This window comes from Tachypleus tridentatus, chromosome 1, assembly GCF_004210375.1.
Source record: "Tachypleus tridentatus isolate NWPU-2018 chromosome 1, ASM421037v1, whole genome shotgun sequence".
In the NCBI taxonomy this organism is placed as follows: domain Eukaryota; kingdom Metazoa; phylum Arthropoda; class Merostomata; order Xiphosura; family Limulidae; genus Tachypleus; species Tachypleus tridentatus.
In genome coordinates this window covers 30551300-30573381 of record NC_134825.1, presented here as the reverse complement: position 1 = coordinate 30573381, position 22082 = coordinate 30551300, and the positions used below count along the sequence as shown (strand labels likewise).

The following is a 22082-nucleotide window of genomic DNA, read 5'->3' as shown; positions in this document are numbered from 1 at the left end:
ATTGCGAAATTCTCGCCTATTCACTAAAATGGTAGAAAATCCTGAAGTGTAAGAATCAACAATATACGTGTGTACATAAACACTGGTGTGTCGACAGTATTGTTGTGCATGCTGAAATTTCTAAAAACTCTCCTCACGTTCATAAATGTAACCAATGCGACGCTCCAAGAGACAGTGTATATATTATTGGTTTGTTACATTTGGTATACTAAAAACCTCGAAAGCTATAACTGTGAGTAATGCTTATTCAATGGAAATTTCAGGTATTTTACCAAAAACGCTTATAAACTTCGAACATTACAAACCATTTAACTTCAGCAGAACCACACCGAACATCAGTGTTTTTACGAAGACAATATATAACTTCAGCTGTGAAAAACTCACGTGTGATTCGCGAAGAACGCAGAGCTAGCTAACTTCCTGTCAAGTGACTTGTACCTACAACAACTCGAAATTAACTCGCTCATCGTGAACTCTCGATAAGACATCAAGCAAGTTCCAGACCAGAAAGAGGACTCGATAATGTAAGTTTATTTTATTATTTGTAATAACCGTTATTATCAACTGTATTATTATTTGCATATTAAAATATAACTGGATTTAAAAAGAAACTGCGTATATTGATTTTGTTGGTAAATGTAATAAATTGGATACATACCAACACATATTTAACTTCTAAATTTAAATTACGATTTAAGCCATTTTCCGGTTATTTGAAATTGTAACACGTAACTGTGTATTAAACGTAATGATTAATAATATATTTGTTGTCAATGTTTTCAAATACTAGTCTTTTATCTTTCCAAACTAAAATTTTTAGTGTTCCAATAAAAATATTTATGATATATTTGTAAGAATAGTAAAAAGTGCTAAGCCCACTACGGGTATCGAAACCCAATTTATATCATTATAAGTCTGTAGATTTACCGCTGGGACACTGGGTGGGGGGCGACGTTTGTGAAGAATTCCACATACAAAATTTTATTACTATCTTAAACTTGAAGTAAATTATTTGTAGGAGTGTATCCAGGATTAAAAAAAAAAAAGGTATCCAAGTGAATGGACATCTGAGAACTTAAGAGGGAGGATCCCTGACAAGGTGAAACTTTTTTAAAACTTGAAAGTTCTAAGTCCATCTCGTGACACAATCCACTTTTTTGGGTCGGTCACTCCCGTTGATAAATTAGTAATAAGAAATCCGAATGACAAATACTTTATGTTACCTTCTTTTTCATCATTTGCGGAACTGATTGCCAAAAGCAAGATCTTTAAGGTATCCCTAGGATAAAGTTACATCAAACGTTGTTCACTGCTGGAATACAAAGAGATATGAGAATGTTTGATAATCACATCCATATAAAAAGGTTCCTTCAGAGACCTGAGGTGGGTTTTTAATCGATCATATTTTGGAAGAAAGACTCTTCATGGCAGTCGTATTCACTAGCAAAGTAGTGAAAACAAAACGGGATATTAGAAAGTTTTGATCGGGTCACAAGTAGATTTATAGCACAGAAAAGACAAGTGCGAACCACGTAGTGAATACAGCTGCTTTATGGCTATCTTCAACATTTTATACATTATGGACGGTACAGGTCTACTTTCCACATAAACAATTAAATATGATATTTTTACCACTTTCAAGTAACAGATTAATAATAATGATTGAAAAATTAATTGTAGTTTATAAATTCCGTGTAACCTTTGATACTACTTTCTTACTTGTCTGTTGTGGTCAGTTTGATGTCCATAATTACACACTTATTGCTGCAAAACATGATATTCACTGTAGTAAGATTCTGAAATGATGGTAAGGCCAGTCTTGAATCAAGATCTTGGCAAACTCACTATAAATATCTCTACTGAACGTGGACACCGGGATCAGAAATTACATTTAAACACACTATTTGTATTTATAGTAAAGGTACTAAGGATATCTGCTGCCCATAAAGAATCGAGCAACGGGTAGTTAGCAGCACCCTACTTCACTAAAGGGTTGACTGTTGGTCATAAAAACACCTATTACTTAAAAGTTTAAGGGGAATATATTGTGGTATCACGCGGTTTCTAACTTGCCAACCAAAATAGGACAACTTCATTGGTATGCAGTGGAGAATGGTTATTGTACTGGTTTATACAATATTTGTGTGTGTGATAACAAAAGTTAATTTCGAGATGTTTCTAGAAGATGGTGAACTTTTGCTCAGTGACTCTTTGTCAACTTTACATTGTTGTCAATTATCTTGTTAACGACATCAAAAGACATTCTCAATTGGGGAAGTTTTTTTTTTTTTTTGTAAGTCGGAGGGTCCCTTTTCGCAACCACAGCCTTAACTTATTAGATGAAAAAGATACTCCAGATTAGCTCGGAGTGTAATATCGGACCCATTAGTTATCGTAAATTTTCTACTGTCCGAATGTTTTAATTTCTATGAAGAACACTGAACACGTTTTTTAAGTCATGCATTTTGGCTCAACAACCAGAAATATGGGCTTTTTAGTTACATATATCTTCATCGATTACTAAGCTCAACAGTTTTGAATTTTGGTCCATTAGTATAGCCCAAAAGTTACAGTAAATAAGTACGTCTTTTCTTACTCAACGTGAATCTGCAACGTGAGGATGGGCTGTCCTGACCCATTTATGGATAGGGATAATACTTGTTAAACAGAGACAGTACCCATTCACTGGCGCGGCCCACTTGCTATTTCTGCTTAAAAACCACTACGTTTTGGTTTAACAATCCCATTTGGCAAATATCCTTCCTTCGAAAAGACTCTGATCAGGGCAATTTTAAGATTTAGTGGCACCCAAGGCTCAGGTAGTAGTTGGAAATAATAATAACTCATCTCGCCTTTATTCTGCTAGTTTTACGAATGGCAATTTGCTTACTTGGGTGGCCTGTAGGTTAATGTGGTACTAGCTCTGACATATTTATCCAAATCACCAGTGACGGCATGCTTATTGAATGATTAGCAACACACTACGAAACAAACATATATGTTCTAAATTCGACGTCTATGGCACCACGGCTCGCAGCTGCGACGACACGTTAGTATATTAACACATGCAAATTATTCTTGGAAAATACGATTAGCATTCTTTATTATTTCGTATATGTAAGACATGATACAAAAATGAGATATAAACTACGATCCGAAACAAAAGAGATAAATAAACTGTAGCACATGTGAGAAGTACGAATAACAAAGTAAAGAAGGCGCTGCATTCCTCTGCGAGTAGTTTTTCTTTGTTTGTTTAGATTTTCGAACAAAACTGCACAAGGGCTATCTGCGCTAGACGTCCCTAATTTAACAGTGGGAAGGCAGCTAGTCATCACCACTTACCGCGAACTCTTATACTACTCTTTTACTAACGAATGGTGGGATTGTTCGGTACATTATAAGTCCCCCATGGTGAAGCGGGGATTCGATCCTTCAACCCTCAGATTACGAGTCGAACGTCCTAACCACCTGATCACACCGGGCCTTGCATGTCGTTACGTTAAGACATTGTGCATATATATTTCATGCGCATGCGGAACTTTGCACAAACTTCAAAGTTCTAGTTAACAATTTAAATTACGTTTAAGTAGAAATTCTGGAATGTGAGGTTAAAGTACAAAGACACTCCTATAACTAAGAATGTTAGCATATATCTTTCGGGAGCGGCTTGTTTTTTAATTCTGATTTTAAAAATTGTAGACTGTGTATCGGTATCATTTTAAAAAACTCATCGGACAACCCTAAGTGTATATGAATGCCTTTTTTTTCTTTACAGTACTCTCCATTCCCTTATCCTAACTGCGAACTGACTGAACGAACAGACACGACAACCAATATATGACCTAATTTCTCCACTTAACTGAGATGTCTCTTTCCGCGGTAGCATTACGTTTCACAAGCTAGTCTTTAAACTCTTCTCTCTTGTGGCCGAGTTATGCCATGACAGGGTTCCACTCAAGTTACACTGCTGTTGGCTCTTCCGCATGTAGCCTCCATCTTGTTTACATTAAAACTTTCTTCTTAGAATGACCTTTTTTTGTTGTTTGTTTTTCACTTCGAGATGTGCAGTTTTATCGGCAATGATGGCAACGAGACGCATATCAAATTTATATCATGCATTTATTTTATTTGTGCTTTCACCATCATTTTAGGTGTGGGAGTTAATTTCGTTACTTGAACATGTCTATCTATATGCTTCCCAAGTGCATTTACAATCCCTCATTAAAATTCTGTAACCAGAACGCACTGTCACTGGTCAAATGTGATAAGTTTTAAGATCTCTTATCTCCAAAATTAAGACCTAGTAATGGTATCAAACATTCCTCGTCCAACAACTTCAGAGTTTTATATATTTTTTGCGTAACATGTGTTTTAATGCTCAGAAGAAGCGTTGCAAAAACACTTCCATTATCAATGTAAAGCATTTTAGTGGAACATTTCTCGTTTTCAAGTGTTAAAAAATGTTCTTTAAAATTATCGTTTCATAACTTGTAGAATAAACAAGAATCTTGGGACGTTAGCATAACAGAAAATTTGCTGTATAAATTTTGGTTTATATTTTTTACCATTCAAATCTTTATGTTCATATTATCTTTATAATATTACAATAATAGTTTTATAACTGTTACATAATGCTGATGCACGATTGTACCCGTATTTGCTATACTTTGTTTTTGAATTTCACGCAAAGCTACACGAGGGATATCTGCGCCACCCGTCCCTAATTTAGCAGTTTAAAACCAGAGGGAAGGCAGCTAGTCATCACCACCCACCACCAACGTTTATACTACTCTTTTACTAACGAATAGTGGGATTGATCGTAACTTTATAACGCCCCCACAGCTGAAAGGGCGAGCATGTATGGTGTGACGGGGATTCGAACTCGCGACCCTCAGATCATGAGTCGAACGCCATAACCATCTAGTCATGCCGGGCCATATGCGTAATAAGAAAACAGTAGAAGGCTATGTGGTGTGACATACTGCGGATATATAAACTGGAATGTATATTTGTCATCGAGTTATGTCTGAGCGCGTCTGTCGAAGAGTGTGGTAGTCTGTCGTCTGTGATAAAGTTTCTTTGCCTGATAAACAACAATAATTGAAAATAAATAATCGGCACGACAGTAATAAAATGACATGATTCAAGAAAAATGAGCTTCGTGTTATATCAAAATGAAAAAAAAACAAGTAAATATAAATATGATGTAGAAGTGACAGTTTATAGAGGGGGTGGATAGGATTTGTGTTCGATAAGCCACTGCTCAGTCATAATGTCCGCTTATAAACAGTGTAGAAGTGATAGTTTATAGAGGGGATGGATAGGATTTGTGTTCGATAAGCCACTGCTCAGTCATAATGTCCGCTTATAAACAGTGTAGAAGTGATAGTTTATAGAGGGGGTGGATAGGATTTGTGTTCGATAAGCCACTGCTCAGTCATAATGTCCGCTTATAAACAGTGTAGAAGTGACAGTTTATAGAGGGGATGGATAGGATTTGTGTTCGATAAGCCACTGCTCAGTCATAATGTCCGCTTATAAACAGTGTAGAAGTGATAGTTTATAGAGGGGGTGGATAGGATTTGTGTTCGATAAGCCACTGCTCAGTCATAATGTCCGCTTATAAACAGTGTACAAGTGATAGTTTATAGAGGGGGTGGATAGGATTTGTGTTCGATAAGCCACTGCTCAGTCATAATGTCCGCTTATAAACAGTGTACAAGTGATAGTTTATAGAGGGGGTGGATAGGATTTGTGTTCGATAAGCCACTGCTCAGTCATAATGTCCGCTTATAAACAGTGTAGAAGTGATAGTTTATAAGGGGTGGATAGGATTTGTGTTCGATAAGCCACTGCTCAGTCATAATGTCCGCTTATAAATAGAGGGGTGGATAGGATTTGTGTTCGATAAGCCACTGCTCAGTCATAATGTCCGCTTATAAACAGTGTAGAAGTGATAGTTTATAGAAGGCATGGGTAGGATTTATGTTCATTAAGTCACCACTTCGAGTCATAAAATTCACTTATAAACAGCAGTGAGAACACTAAAGAAGAAAAACAAAACTATATACAGTTCATCTGTTAAACCAACAAGTACCAAGATGTGTGCGTGTGTGTGTTGAAGGCGAGAATGTTGTTTTGACAGCTGAAAAAGATTCTCCCATACCCTAGGGTAATATTATGTTGATTAAGCCAGTTACTATCTAGTGATAAGAAGTTTATGAAAGTGTTGTGATAAACAAAATGAAGCTGTGTTTTAATGATCGAAGAAGTACCGTCATCGTTTGATCTAACTGTAACTTAGGAATTAAGCTTGTTTTCAATATATATACAAGTTCTGCTTATTTTTTGAAATATATATTTAAACAAATAGCACAATTCGATTTATGCGTTATTGTAAGTTATAAAAAATGCATCAAAACAATTACTGCAACATAAGTTAGTTTGGAACAAATATTTTATAAGCTTATAGCCTGGTTCACTTTTCTGGTGATGTACCTTCTGAATGTTTTACAGTTTTGAGGGTGAAACTTTGTTAACATTCTCCAGATTGTGGCACAGTTCAAATTGTGTTACACCTTTGATGGTGAAACTTTGTTAACATTCTCCAGGTTGTGGCACAGTTCAAATTTTGTTACACCTTTGATGGTGAAACTTTGTTAACATGCTCCACAACGTAGTACATTTTAAATACTTCACAGTAATATTATGTTGTATAGCAATGTCACGGATACATGATGTAACTAACTTAAATAAAGAGACAAAACAAGAAAATACGGTAGACAAAAATACTAGTGGTTATCTTATAATTAAAACAGACGTAAAAGTGTATTTCACTTTATTTATACGATTACACCACCTAACATTACATACTAATCAATATTTTCTAATAACGTGTTAAATTTACAAGCTGGATATATTTCCCTTAAGAAAGTGTGCAAAAGAGATGATAATAAAAAAATGTTCTCATGTATACTGGATTTAACTTTGTGTTTATAAACTGGATGAGGTGTTTCGTTTAGAAGGAAGACCTCAACATCTACAGATTTGAGGACTTGTGAAGAACAGGCCTCAAAAATAATATAAATAATCTTGCTAAAGTTTTACCATAGAATGGTACTATTTTTCGTGCTATTACGAAAGTCATTATTCTTTGGTATAACTTTTCTTTATTTCTTGCAGACATTCAAAAAATTGTAGCATTTTGACTCAAATGACAAGAAACTTTGTTTTTTAGATAATGCCAATTTTTTACTTGAAAACTAAATAACATGAAAAATAAACATACAAGATGAAGTAGAATAAAACCACGTGTTAATTTTCCTGCATGAAGCAACAGGAAACATGTATCTTTTTTCACGTGATTAATAATAACACGGAGAATATCTACAAGCTCTAGTATATGGTCATAAAGTCACTAACCACGAAGGATACATACGAGTCAATATAAACATCCCACTAACATCTCCCATAATCGAATAGAACGAGTGGGCGTAAATAAAACACAACCGTGAAAAAATGTGTCACACTCTGCTGAAGCCCACGATGTCTTAGGGGAACAGATAGTTAGTGCAAGTAGTCGTATAGTCTCTCAACATCAAATTAACGGTTTAGCATAACAGTGGTTATGTTTTCAAACGATGTTAACCAAAACATAGATGCGTCAAGTTATAACACGAAAGCGAATATAGTATTTTCGAAGTTTCCTAGTGATCGAAATACCACAACCATTACACACAGACAAAAACAACAACAAAAAAACAGCATGCTCAATTTCTTCGCGTTTCTATCATGTTACAACCTACATACATGGATCGACATAAATTGTTCAAGTTCTCACAACACTCACAAATTAAAAAAGAGAAATTTGTAATTTCATTACACGTGTGTGCTGTAAAACAATGTTCCATACACAGTTACTGAAAACAACAAATATTAAGGATAACAATGTTTGTTTGTTACTGCCTTTAAACACAATTAATATTAGCGTGAAATGTTTCAGATTAAGATACTATTAGTCCAAAGAGGTTTCGAGGATGTCGTCACTTTGGTAACGTCAGAGGACGATTATGGTGCGTTTCTCTATAGTTTATGTTGCTAACCATAATCCAGACGAGTGACGTGTGTTTTTCTCACAAGCGAGTTTTTACCAAATTCGAATGTCTCATTTATGGCTACCACCATCGTCTACTGAACACTCAAAACTAATATTTCGTTTAAATTATAAGCGGATTGTTTATTCAGTGATTGTAACTTAATTACTTTGAAAATAATCTTTCTCTTACATAAAACTGTTTTCTGTCACTTACTCTCTGAATATCACTTTTTTACATTTATCTTTGTTGTTTGACTACATACATCGTTATCTATCTTTATACAAACTTCTGTTTCTGCTTCCAGTAATTTCTGTTTATCTTTATTCTCTTCCGTTTTCTTCTCTCTGTCTTACACATTTCTCTGTTTATCCAGTATTCTTTTAAGCACCCTTTCTATTTATTCTCATGCAAGATGGCCCGGCATGGCCAGGTGGGTTAAGGCGTTCGGCTCATAATCTGAGGGTCGTGGGTTCGAATCCCTGTCGCTCCAAACATGCTTGCCCTTTCAGTCGTGAGAGCGTTATAATGTGACGGTCAATACTACTATTCGTTGGTAAAAAAGTAGCCCAAAAGTTGGCCCTCTCGTCTTACAGTGCTACATTAGGGACACCTAACGCAGATAGCTCTCGTGTAGCTTTCCGCGAAATTCAAAAAAACAAACAAACTCATGCAAGGTCTGTTTCGGTTTCACACATTTACATTTACTCTTCTCATTTATCTTTGTATTTAGTTTAAAAGGTTTGCCTTTTCTTTTAATATCTGTTTCTATCAAGCACTCTTCTGTATTTTTTATTATCTCACTATATCCTACCGCACTTCTTTTCTATCGTACTTCTCTTTGTGATAAATTCATTTCTATCTGTTTATTATTACTTAAATATTTCTGTTTACCCTACTTCTTAAGTCTCTGAAAACTACATAATTAAAATATATTTCTAGATTATAATAAAATTTATTATAACTTTGATAATCTTAAACGACTTTCTTCACCGACAATTAAATTGCATTTTTAAGTATTTATTTTGCACATTTAATAACATTACTGACATTGCAATATTCTTAATTGTAAACATTTTCGTCTTACGAATTACACATAACTGACATTTGAAAGTATTTAAGTTAAACCGCCGTTTTAATGTTATATTTTTTCTCATTACGAATCTGTAGTTGGTATTTTCAGGCTACACTACAATAAATTTCTTTTGTCTACTTTTTTGTAGGATAAAACAAAAATATCACTTTGCAAATAATTTGAATTTCTTAAATGGGTTTTAAAATATTTAACCAGTCATACAGAACTTTAAAGTTTCAGATTATTAATACCTAACTTTATATATTTAAATATTTAAGTCCAATACAAAAAGAAAAGTTGCTAGTACTCGAAATTATACAAAAACTTGTTTGTTTTTTATAAAACAAAATCACTAAATAATCAAGAGTTCATGCATTCACAACTTTAACTTGACTTGAACTTCAAGTAGAATTATTTTCGAAGCAAAAATACTCAGCTACAAAAATAATGATTAAATAGTTTTGTCAGTGGGCTCAGGTTTCTCATTTTTTTTTAATCATGGAATTTAAGTTTTGAAATAATTTTTTAAAACATTAATACAAGTTATAAGAATCATCCTGATACACCATCTATCTATTGAAAGGTAATGATAGATTTAACAATAACAGAACCATTTTTTTTTCATTTTCTATCTGTTCCTGTTCATGGGATTTTTTCTCTATATGATTTATTCAGTTACTTTTTCACTCTATTCTCAAACATTTCTTTCTGCCTTATTTTGTCTTTGTGTTTGTTCATTCTTCTGTCACTCATCTGCAGTTTTGATTCACTTTCTCCTACATCTATCTAATTTTATATATGCTTATCTACCACATTCTCCAACTCGATTCTTTCTACATCATTCCATTTCTCTGTCATTTCTTCCTTTCTTTTTTAGTGTTATACAACCTTCATTTTCACTTGATCTTATTTTCTATAATACAATTATTTTTCTTACGCATTTTTTCTTGTTTGTCTATCTTTCTTTTCCATAAAATTATGTCCAGTAATTTCTTTATAGCTATATTTTTGTGTCTATCACTTCATTCTTTATGTTTCTCTCAATTCTTTCTCCTCTTGCACAGTATTTTTCCGGTTCCATTAACTTCTTCTTTCTCTCTGTGTCTCTTTACCTACTTTTCTTCTACATAATTTCTGTCATTCACTTGCATTTGTTGTTGCTGATTATTTACTTCTCTCATGCACTCTTTTCGTTTTTCTATTGTTCTTCTCCTCTCCTACAACGTGGCTCACTCGTTTTATAACTCATCAACACATGGTTATTGATGTTAATTTAGTATAACCTTGAAATAACAGCAAGAAAACCAATTAAGTGAACCTAAAACAATTCTGGTTTGTTTGAACTTCTGCTTGAAATGTAAAATGTAATTATGGCGTTTTCGTGTGGAAATTAATTATTTTTATGCCATAAGTTTACTGGCGTTTTAAAAAAAGACTTCTATCATTTCATTTTCCTTTTTTTATTCAATGTTCCTTTGCAAAACATTTAAGACAGATTTTTTTTTTTTTTTTTTGCCAGACTGGTTCTATTAAATTAGATACGAATTAACAAATGTCTAAGCCTAGCTGTTCGTGGGCGATGGTTAAGTGGATGCTCGTTTTATGGGACCAGCGTTCTTCTATATCCAGTTGAATTGCTTTCTCTATTACACGTTGGTAACTAACAAGGCAACAGATCGACAGAGTGACAAGTTGACAATTGCTCGCTCATTTCTGAAGACCAAACTCTCTAGTTGGTTTTTCTTTTTGTTAATCTTTGCGTGGGCATCAAATTCTGCGTAGGTGTTCCGAATCAAGTACGATGAGCGTGGAGCTTGCTTAAATTCTAATAGTCGTCTAGCAATGGAACAAGAAAATAGGAAAAATGGTCGATATATTATTGGTTGTTTGGACACTTAAAATGTTTGATTACTATTTTTGTTCATTCTCGCTTCAGACACTAGCCAGCCGTAATTATAAATAGCTCAAAATCATTACAAAAGTGAGGAAAAATAAAATCATTCGAATATTTTGTTAAATTGCAAAGCACCATGTTAGAAACCATGTTACTGTTTTGTTAAGTTACAAAGCGCCATGTTAGAAACCACGTTACTGTTTTGTTAAGTTACAAAGCACCATGTTAGAAACCATGTTATTGGCCAAGTCATTTGACATCCCTCTTCCCCCAAGAATTATCTTTCCTAGTACGTGGGTCTGTCTAAGTATGCCTTCTGGTTACAGTTGCGAAAACGTACGTGCTTTCAAATATGGCACTCAATATACGTTCTTTTCACTGAGATCTCTATCTGCAAAAGAAGGCGCCTTGTATAGCACAAGTCCCCTTCATCGAGTTCACGCACATTGCAAAAGATATCTTACATACAAAAAAAAAAAAAGACGAAGTTTCCAGAAAAGTGTATTTTCATACAAGATTCATCTTTGGTAGAGAATATCCAGTTGAACGTAATTATAAATAACGACACGTGATCTTTCCTTACGTAGGATGTATTACAAAGTTATGTGATCTTTTTCTCGTACAGTTTCGATATATTGTTTGTTTTTGAATTTTGCGCAAAACTACACGAGGGCTATTTGCGCTAGCCGTCCCTAATTTAGTAGTGTAAGACTACAGGGAAGGAAGCTAGTCATCACCACCCACTACCAATCTTGGGCTACTCTTTTACCAACGAATAGTGGGAGTGATTGTCTCATTATAAAGCCCCCGCGGCTGGAAGGGTGAGCATGTTTGGTATGACGGGGATTTGAACCCGCGAACCTCAGATTACGAATCGAGTGCCTTAACCACCTGGCCATGCCGGGCCTGATATAATGTAAAGAGCATCCAGTACGTTTTAGGACAATTATGGGTTCGAGTGATCAATATAGTTTTTATATCATTAACTCACATTCTGATTTTAAAATCATATATAATTGAGATGATCTACGTTTAAATTATTGCAAAGTTTATAATTAAGTAATTCTTCTAACCAAATCTGATTCAAGCCTGTAAAATATGGTCACAAATAATTTCGACAAACACATAAACAAATTAATAACTTTTGATCAAGACAAGCTATATATTAGAAGTAGAAATTAATAACAGTTTACAAGTTATCAAATCTTATACCGATTTGTCTACGATTTTGTAACTTCATGAACCATTACAAAAACTTATAGGCTCCTCTGCACCTCAACAGTAAGACTGAAGGCTTATAACGCTAAAACTAGAGTTTCGATACCTCTGCTGGGCACATCACAGATAGTTTACTCTGTAGCTTTGCGCTCAACAACAACAAAAGCCAATTATAGTTATAATATATTGATTTACAGGTTTGGTATATATTTTGACCGTAATCTCAGTAACACTTCAAGAGTTTTAGCTACATTAGGAGAGTTAGATTAGTTCATAATACAAAAAACAACTTTGTGAGAATAAGATAAAATAAAAATCGCTACACAGACAGACGTTATACTTTTTAACCAAAACCATTATTAAAGCTAACTTTAAGAAAAAGTGGAATACACGAGTTCGAACCCCGTTAATGAACATGCTCTCTCTTTCAGCCGTAGGGACATTATAATTCCATGGTCAATCCCACTATTTTTTGGTAAAGAGAATTCCAAGAGTTGGTGGTGGCCAGTGATGACTAGCTGCCTTCTCTCCCGGCATGGCCAGGTGGTCAAGGCACTCGACTCGTAATCCGAGGGGCGCTATTTCAGCCATGGGAGCGTTATAATGTTATGGTCAATCCCACTATTTGTGGGTAAAAGAGTAGCCCAAGAGTTGGCGGTGGGTGGTCATGACTAGCTGCCTTCCCTCTAGTCTTACACTGCTAAATCAGGGACGGCTAGTGCAGATAACCTTCGTGTAGCTTTACGCGAAATTCAAAACAAACCAAACATTCTTGGGGTGACTAGCATAGATTGCTTACGAGTAGTTTTGCACGAAATTTAACATACAAATAAACTGTAGATACGTCAAACTTCCCATGTTACAAACATTTACGAAAACTAGCTAATAAAGTAAAAATATCAAATTCGTGAGGATATAAAAGTTGTTGAACGTCAAAAGTTAATACTATTAATATTCATCGACCTTATTAGGTAATCTACGTTCTCCTCAAAAGTCTCAATTAAACAGAAACAAACATTCCGGTGCTAAAAAAGTTAAATGTACAGGCTCGCCAACACTCGTTAACTTCAAGAATCACTCCCCAGGTGTCTTGTATCCGACACGCATGGGTCTGCTTAAATATTCTCATTTCTTACTGGCACAGTTTGAAAGACACCCTCTAAGAACAGGAAAGGCGCTAAGCTACCTACGATGATGCACTGTGTGGAGACCTGATTACCACAGCGCCTCATCCAAAAGCCATAGAATACTTCTGAGAACACATACTTAATTACTGAAGGTAGTTTTTATAGTACGTATTTTCATTGTCATATTATTACGTCCTATTCTACTTGAGAACGTCGTTTAACAAATAATAAAATATTTGTAAAGACGAATTGGAGATTCAGTATAATTCGCTGCCTTCAACTGGGTTGGGCATGGCTCAGTACCTTACGTGGTCGGAATGTGAATCCGACTGTGGATGTGTTATAAGAGTAACAGTTAGTACTTGACCAACTATTGCTCAAGAGTGGGAGATGGGTGACGTTATTACTTGTCTTTTATTCTACTATATCAGTTAATAATTAGGAATGACTATATGCAGGTCACCCTTTGGTAGCTTTGCGCGAAAATTTTGTAACAAACGAACACGCTTCCTTACTGAACAATGTATATCAATCAACCTGTGTTCTCTTTAACGTTTAAGGTATTTGGTGAAAATGTGAAATATATCCATTCTGAACCGTAGAATGTCATCATATTCATTCATTGTTATTTTGATATCAAAACGTAACCCATATTTATACAAATATTAAAACATGAGGAAACGAGTCAAATACTCATAAAATACATTTTTATCAGAATGGCGAACTCAGCACGTGTCTAATAATTCGACAATACAGTTGTATAATTGTTAACGAACATTTAATCAATTCGAACGATGTTGAGCGTGCCACGGTTTTGATTTTAACATTTTATTGTTAACGTTTCTCTGGTATCAGTAACAGTTTCTAATAGTGAAACTACAATTGAATTCCATTAACTAAACAACAGTAACCAACAATACATTAATTCACACGATTTATACTTTTCTAGTAGAATATGACAAGATATAGTAACATTCTGACATAATAACTCAAACTTCCAGTTATGATAATAACACCAATTAGAATTCAACTCACTGGCTCGATATTCCATTATTACTACTTCGCCAGGAGCTATAGATAACACACAGGCTTAGTAATCTAGTTTAAATTAAACTGGAACGTCTCTATCATTTAACCAGAAATCGATACACGTGATTAAAACATTCCAATTTCATTAAAAGTGATACCATACACGTTTGGTTATATCCCTTGAGTGTGAACAAATTATATCAGTCATGAGATCATATATGAGCTCTTTTAGAAAGGTCTTCACACAGCTGACATCATAACTATCTAACACTGAGCGAAGATCTGTAGGCTCTACATATATTTAGATGTTATGACGAAAGTAGTAATGTAATTGGAAAAGTAAGTAGTACTTTGTATCGTCTACTTCTATCTTGCAAAGTGTTAAAAACCCGATATTACGCGAAAAACATTTCTTTGTACTAAAGGTCATTTTCCACTTTCTAGTAAATTATACACTAAACCATAGCTTTATCATATCAACTTGGCACATTTAACAATCGTAGCACTGTATAACCTGAGGCAAAAATATCACAAACCATTTTTTAATGAGATATCATTTAAACAATATCACACTACTCAAATATATATATATTTCATTATTGGAATTTATCGCACCGATAGAAGGGCATATTCACGAGTAGAAGTTTCAGCGCATCACACGCATGTCTCCGCCTGAAAAGAGTAATCGATAAGTTGCCATAGACCATGCTATGTCTTGATACTCACGCATAAGTTTTGATATCAGTATTTTTCTTTAAAAGACATGCTTATATTTTCAGTTCTATAGCTGATGACGTTTAAGTATATTACACTTTAAGTATAGCAGATGTTATAATATTTAAACCTAAGTAAATAATTCATTAATCAAATTCAAGAAAGTTGGTAAAGGTAAAGAACCGAAATCTAGCAGACGACTTTTCTCACTCTGTAGCTCAGTTATAACACAAAACTTACCGCTTGTATTTCTGGAATCAGGAATATTAAGAAGACAATAAGGATAGACCTGAAAAGAACGAAAACATAGAATATTAGGTGGGTAATAAACAATTGCCTTCAGTATGGCATGTTTTTCAAATTTCTCAGTTATTTTTCTACTTCAATTCATAAAAAGATTTTAAAAACTACTAAAAATTTAAACATCGTCTTACTTACCATTTACAAAGCAATAGTCCAGGAAATTGTTGTAATTTCAACTCCATGATTTTCCTGGGGGTCTGCACTGCGGGCTGGACCGCCAACTACAAACCCTCCCCCCAAATCGGTGTTTACTGCTACTTTTATGATGGAAACAATGAATCACAAAATAGAAGTTTTCAATGTTTGCTAAAGGGTTTGTGGCTTATTTTAATATTTCTTAAAAATTAACTCTCCATACGTCACAACTGTTAACTAGCTGCTGGAGAGCTAAATTGCTAATGGTAGCAGAGCCACGCCAAGAGCGTTAGATGATACTAGCCAACACTTTTCGACAGGACTTCGGAAGTAGGATGCTAGTGGGCGGGGTTTACTTGTCACGTGACTGAAACTTTTACTCGAATGAAATGTTATAATTGTTTTCATTTTTGATTTTAGCTTATTAATTGTAAGAAGAATCTGCAGAAAATATGGAGTAATTATGCAAATTAATTCAATGTTAACTTTGAAACCATGAGTAAGCTAGCCAAAAGTTTTATTTTAATAATAGCCTACAAAACAAAGTTTGAAAACTCTTGGAGCATACGTTGCTATTGGGTGATATTATGTCACTCATTTATTCTTATTTGCCACACCTACTTGGTCTTTTCTCACTTTCAGTCACAATTTATTACAGTAATGTAGTTTTCTGTAGCTTTTAAGGTTCTTTGCAGTATCATATATAAACAGTTTCAGTTTTGGTTAACTTAAATAGATAAAAAAAGAAAGAAAAACAAAGTGCGAATTCCTCCGACCCGCAAGAACTGTCAAAGGCGGGGTATTCTATAAACTAGCAGAGGAGGCTAGATCTACATGTGCTCGCCGTTTCCAGACGACGACAACATGGGATACTAACGTGTTAGATGTGAGGTCTGGACAAGCACAGGGGGTGTACGATACAGAAGTTTTTGGTTTTGCCACGCTCTGCGGCATTCCAGAGCGTTCAGAGGCCTATTTTCTAGTAAAATGCAATCACAGGTAGTCTTCCAGTTTGTGGGATGCTTTTTTCTCTTACTTTTGGCCAAGGGCAGTGAAGCAGCGGTGAGTGTTCCTTACTTACGCATAAATTTTTAAGAAATTAGACAAAAATAAAGAAAAGTATATTGCATCCCCCTTTAAATTAATATATATTATTTATTAATTACACCCTTAATAGCTTAGGTTATTTTGTTTTATTGTATTAGCGATGTTATTTCATGCCATTTAAGTTTTCAGGGTTTTTTTTTCATTTTAACGGGATAGCTACTTAACCTCGGAGCAGAGGCTTGTGGCGTTACAGTAACCGGGAGTAAGTACTTGATTAGTTAAAATGCGGTTACCCAAGATGTGATTTAGTATTTTTCTTTGTTTGTGGAGTGGTTATACTTGCACTTTAAAGAACATCTTTGACAATTTTTTTTTGTTTTATCATTTAAAAAAAGTGTTTAGAAGATTAAATTAATTGCATAATATATTTTAAAGATGACGAAATATTCACATAAAGAATTTTTGCACAACATAAAAGTAACATAATTGTTATATATAGCAATGAGAATTCGATATAAAAAGTTATCTCTAAAAGTAATGTACAACTTTTATAAATTAATCTATTCCCGTTATTATTAAATGTCACATTCTGCATGCAAAAAAACCCAACAAAAACAAATGCATTTCATACACTAGATTAATAAAAATAAAGATAGAAAAAGCGAAACTGGTTATGAAACTTTTGGATTAAGTTGGTAAGATAAACTTCATATGCAGTACTATATATACCTATAAAAATTTTATTACAGAAGTTTTCGAAAACAGAGTAATAAACACGTGCTTGTTGAAAGTATTGTTAAAAAAAGTTTTTCCTATCAGCAATATTTTGAACATATTTTCTATCTGCATGCTCAATACACCTGTGGACTAACACCTCCCACATGAGGATATAATAACGGAGAGCGTTTTTTGCTTACAGTCTGTGGCCAATTGAACTATAGCTTCAAACACGTTCCTGGTAAAGACCATTTTATAGAAACATGGCACTTTGAGTAGTGCGTCTGTGAAGACAATTACGTTTACATTTTAACTTTGCGTGCGTGAAACATTCAATTTTCAAACTTCTCCAGAATTGTTCTTTAACAGAATATTACCAAGTCAGGTCAATAAAAACAACAACAAAAAAAAAAATAGATGGTTTCCTTACTATTTTAAGAATGCATGTGCATTCATTTATTATAAAGAGAGAAATATAATCGTATTTGTTCTCCAATTAACCGAGACTTCTAACTTACACATCAAACCTGCACGAACTACGATATTTTAAATCAAAACCTTATCCTAGAGTTTAAATATTTACACAGAATTGATATTTTGACAGTTAGTTACTTATAGAGTATACATATATTTGATTATTTTTGACTGCTTGTAGTTTTGGCATTCATATTTCGTTTTCACTGTCATCACATGTTTTCTGTCACTTTTTTGATTATGTAATATCTTCTTCTCTAAAATTAATGGTCATCAACCTAGCAAACAGTTTTTTTTCTTTCTAGCAATAAACTAAAAAAAAAAGGCTGGCAACTCAGATGAAATTGAGGTCAGTTTTTGAGTATGTGGTAATTATCTTCGATAGATTGTATGAAGATAAACTCTGACAACAAATGAGTAAAACTTCCAGTAGAAGAATTCTTGGTCGTATTTATTTTATATCGTCAATTTAATACAAGCCTAAAACTCCAAGTTCCATTCGTAAAGTTTCTACCCCTCTTTTCCGTGATAATTTCTACACTGTTGAAAGATATTTGATAGCTATGTGGGGGTGGTACATGTAGTGTCACATCTTTCCAATAGTCGAGAGCGTTTGGAACCCACGGTTTTTATTTTGTATAAACATTAGAACCAGGGCCTCACGGTATTTATTTTCTATAATTATCAGAGCCGAGGCCGTGGTCTTCCCAAGACCTCGTCACTTCGTCTCCATTCTCCCGTAGTCTCAAGTTTCTTGCTGGTCTCGGTGGATTTCGCGCTGTTGACAAGTATACAGCATTATTTGTGGGAACCAACAACGTATTGCTTTCTTTTATATAAAAATTGTTTTTGCCTAAGGAATATACGAAAATATGCAATTATTTATAATAAAAAATAGTGAACTAACTGCATGGTTATCCGTTTTTGTTTTGTTTCTGGAAAGGGAAAGACAAAAAGTTTGTTTATATTGCATATAAACATAATTTATAAATATGGCTTTACGAATAAACCTCCATTGGAATATAGCGCCATCTGTTGGTTAGTAGTGTGCATAAATTCTACTTGGCACAATTTACTCGACATGAAATTTTGAATACACGGATATTGTATCCGTGTCTGTTTGTTTTTTTGAACTTCACGCAAAGCTACACGAGGACAATCTGCGCTAGCCTCCCTAATTTAGCAGTGTAAGATTAGAGAGAAGACAGCTAGTTATCATTACCCACCGTCTACTCTTGAATTACTTTTTTATCAACGAATAGGGGGATTGACCGTCCCATCACAACGCCCCCACGGTTGAAAGGGCGAGCATGTTAGGTGCGACGGGGATTCGAACCCACGACCCTCAGATTGCGAGCCGAACGCCTAAACCCATCTGGCCATGCCGGGCCACAGAGATAATAATCAGTTTATATTATTATTATTATATATTATATTATATTATGTTCAGTAAACTTTACTTTTATTCTCTTTCTTCTCAAACACTGATTGAGAACCAAGAATCGAATGAGTAAAAATAATTAATTTCTTTACATGATCAAAATCAATTCGGTTGTATAATTACAAATATTACATTAAATAACGATGGGTATCTCTGGTGGGACAGCAATAAATCTACGGACTTATAACGTTAAAATCCGCGGCTCGATTCTCCGCGATGGACACATTAGATAGACCAATGTGGTTTTGTTAAACAACAACAGCAGCAAAAATTTACAATGTTACCATTCTGGAAAAAATTGAGAGAAAATATAAAGCTGTTGTTTCAAATAATAATAGTCATTTTTCGTTATGATGTAATGATTACATTAAAATTGTTACCATCTTCTGACATGGCCAAGTGATTAGGGTTGTGGTTTGAATCCTCGTCAAACCAAACATGCTCGCCATTTCAGCTATGAGGGCGTTATAATATGTTAGTCAACCCCCTTGTTAGTAAAAGAGTTTGCGGTTAGTGGTGGTGACTAGCTGCTAAATTAGGAATGACTAGCGCAAATAGCCGCGTGTAGCTTGGCGCGAAATTCGAAACAAGCAAACGAATAAAATTGTTGTCATAGCAGTCTATGTTTGTTGACTCGGTGTTTAAAATAAGCTTATACCTGTAAGACATATAAATATATATATATATATATATGAAAGGTGTAATTAGCGAAAAGTATTCAGAATTTTAAATTCCATCCTGGAACGCATTTTCACGATATAAGTTTTTTTTTTTTTAAATTTCGCGCAAAGCTACTCGAGGGCTATCTGCGCTAGCAGACCCTAAATTAGCAGTGTAAGACCAAAGGAAAGGCAGCTAGTCATCATCACTCACCGCTGACTCTTGGGCTACTCTTTTACCAACGAATAGTGGGATTGACCTAACATTATTAACGCCCCACGGCTGAAAGGGCGAGTATGTTTGGTGCGACGGGGATTCAAACCCGTGACCATGAGATTACGACTCGAACACCTTAACCCACCTGGGCATGCCGGGCTAAACCTTATTTTACTAAATCTTGTTTGAATAAAGTAAATATTTGAAAACATCATGAAGCCTTATTATTCACTCAGTAAACTACTACTTTGTAATTTTAATTCAAACTTTGCTATCTAAAGCAATTTTTAGTGGGCAGACCATTGCCACGAATACACAACGTAATATACTACGTGTGAAAAGCACGCTACCGCATGCTATTTCTAGGGGGTATGAGGATATGCCCCAAGAAAATTTTCAAACTTTAATGGTATGAGATTGAATTTTGAGCCAGTTTAAGTATAAATGCTGCATAAAATCACCGTAATATGTCTAATTAAAAGAAGCAAGTTTTGATACACAACTTATAACTATACATGCCCACAAAAATGTTCAGGCCATGACCTGACGGGCCTTAACGCTTTCTGCAGCCCTGCCAAAAATTCATGACTTCTGCTTATCAGATATACTTGCATCATGTCTCCAAATAAAAATTCATGATAAAATGTCAGAATTCAAGTATTATTACCTTCATTGTTGTTGTGTTTTCATACAGCAAAGGCACATTGCGCTATCTGCTAAGTTCACCGAGGGTAATCGAACCCCTGATTTGAGCATTGTAAATCCGAAGACTTACCGCTGTACCAGCGAGGTACTGATAACTTCGTCTTATTATTATTATTTTTTTACAATTTTATTAATTCTAACTTCTCGAACTTATGATATTTTTTCATTCTATAAAAAACGTGTAGTTTTAGACATTGATAGATAATTAATACATGCAATAGACAATATTTTCTTAATGTTCGTCAAAAGTAATAAAACCATTAAATATAATAGTTGTTTGTTTTAAAAAGTTTGGGGTTATATGCTGTGTTCACTTGGGGGAACTGAATCCCGGATTGCAGCCGTTGGAAGTCCGTAAACTTACTACTGTCCCATCGAAGAACAAGAAGAGCTGGTGTTGTTTGTAGATAAGCACAAAGTAAGCACAATGCCCATCACGGGTATCTAAAGCCAGTGTCCAGCGTTGTAAATCCGTAGACATTCTGACTGCTGTGCCACTGAGAGAGACAGAAAAAGAAAGAAAAAAATCAGAAACGTGTAGAATGCTTTGACTGATCGCACTTTATTTAAGATGGATATTAAATTATACACATGAAGATTGCATCTTTTATAATACCATTGTTTCTTATTTTGAAGCATAGTAATAACATAAAAGAGCACAAAAACATGTTAAATTAACATTTATTGAATTTGGATATCCATCATGATGTATCGCCTTGCCCTTTTTCATAATGATTTTTGTACAGAATATATATAGATGCTGTCAAATATATTTCAAACATTATTTACACCATGCTAACAAGCTATGTGTCATTTTATTATTTTATCTTTAAGCATTCATAACAAACACGCTGTACTGTTCTTTTTCATCATAAAGAAAACTCCTTTCAAACTACAACTATATATATTTTCTAAACTGCCGACTCTCTTCTTCACCTAAAAGTGTGTGGGTGGTTGGCGGGTGGGAAGTGGCAATCTGTTTCTCTTAGTCAAAAACTTTCTGTTCTTAAAAAGGTCAACGTCTCTTTCAGTCTGGTGACATTTGACCTGCCCTATTTTACGAACAAAAATTATAATGTCTATGTTTGGCAGATGGATGATTTTCAAGAAGCATGGGTAAATTTCAAAAGAGGGCAGGAAAGAGTGAACTATTTTTGATAGAAATAAGTAACGTCAAGCTTCATCTATATGCATAGACTATAGTTGGTCATTCACAAGTTTCGATGTCTGG

General features: G+C 34.5%; 1 long non-coding RNA gene and 2 pseudogenes across 3 annotated transcripts in view; 2 read left to right on the top strand and 1 right to left on the bottom strand.

Moving 5' to 3' along the window:
• Nucleotides 1-15917, bottom strand: part of LOC143245127 (uncharacterized) — a 123091-nt pseudogene extending 107174 nt beyond the window's left edge. The window contains exons 1-2 of the transcript XR_013025482.1: nucleotides 15592-15917; nucleotides 15394-15442 (exon numbers count right to left, since the gene is read on the bottom strand). The product of XR_013025482.1 is annotated as an uncharacterized LOC143245127 (transcript). The remainder of the gene's footprint in view (nucleotides 1-15393; nucleotides 15443-15591) is intronic.
• LOC143245124 (uncharacterized) lies at nucleotides 96-4032 on the top strand. Its single transcript, XR_013025480.1, has 2 exons — nucleotides 96-524; nucleotides 3779-4032. It is a non-coding gene; the product is annotated as an uncharacterized LOC143245124 (long non-coding RNA).
• Nucleotides 15918-16014: 97 nt separating the features above from the next.
• LOC143232302 (uncharacterized) overlaps nucleotides 16015-22082 on the top strand; it is a 123999-nt pseudogene continuing 117931 nt past the window's right edge. The window contains exon 1 of the transcript XR_013017489.1: nucleotides 16015-16653. The product of XR_013017489.1 is annotated as an uncharacterized LOC143232302 (transcript). The remainder of the gene's footprint in view (nucleotides 16654-22082) is intronic.